We start from the raw sequence: 536 nt of genomic DNA, 5'->3' as shown, positions 1-536 counted from the left end.
ATACTGTCAGAGAGAGAGAGAGAGAGAGAGAGAGAGAGAGAGAGAGAGTTTGTGAGACTCTTTACTGGGGTCTTTGTCTGGGTTTCTCTCTCTTTGTCTGGGATCTGTTCTTTGCTGGGTGTGGGATTATTTGTGAAGGTTTGGGGTATTGTGTGGGTGTGGGAAGTGTTTGTGTGGGTATGGGGTGTTTGTGTGGGTTTGGGGATTTTGTGTGGGATTGAGGGTATTTGTGTGGGTGTGGGATTATTTGTGTAGGTTTGGGGGTATTGTGTGGGTGTGGGGTTGTTTGTGTAGGTGTGGGGTTGTTTGTGGGGTATTTGTGTGGGTATATGGTTGTGTGTGGGTTTGGGGTATTTGTGTGGGTGTGGGGTTGTCTGTGTAGGTGTGGGTGTGTTTGTGTTGGTATGGGGTGGATGTTGGGTTGTTTGTGTAGGTGTGGGGGTGTTTGTGTTGTATAGGGTGTTTGTGTGGATGTTGTGTTGTTTGTGTGGGTGTGGGGGTGTTTGTGGGGTATTTGTGTGGGTGTATGGTTGTGT

The sequence above is a fragment of the Macrobrachium rosenbergii genome, chromosome 15, assembly GCF_040412425.1.
Source record: "Macrobrachium rosenbergii isolate ZJJX-2024 chromosome 15, ASM4041242v1, whole genome shotgun sequence".
Lineage (NCBI taxonomy): Eukaryota > Metazoa > Arthropoda > Malacostraca > Decapoda > Palaemonidae > Macrobrachium > Macrobrachium rosenbergii.
The sequence above is the reverse complement of the archived record's forward strand: the minus strand, read 5'-3'. Positions refer to the sequence as shown.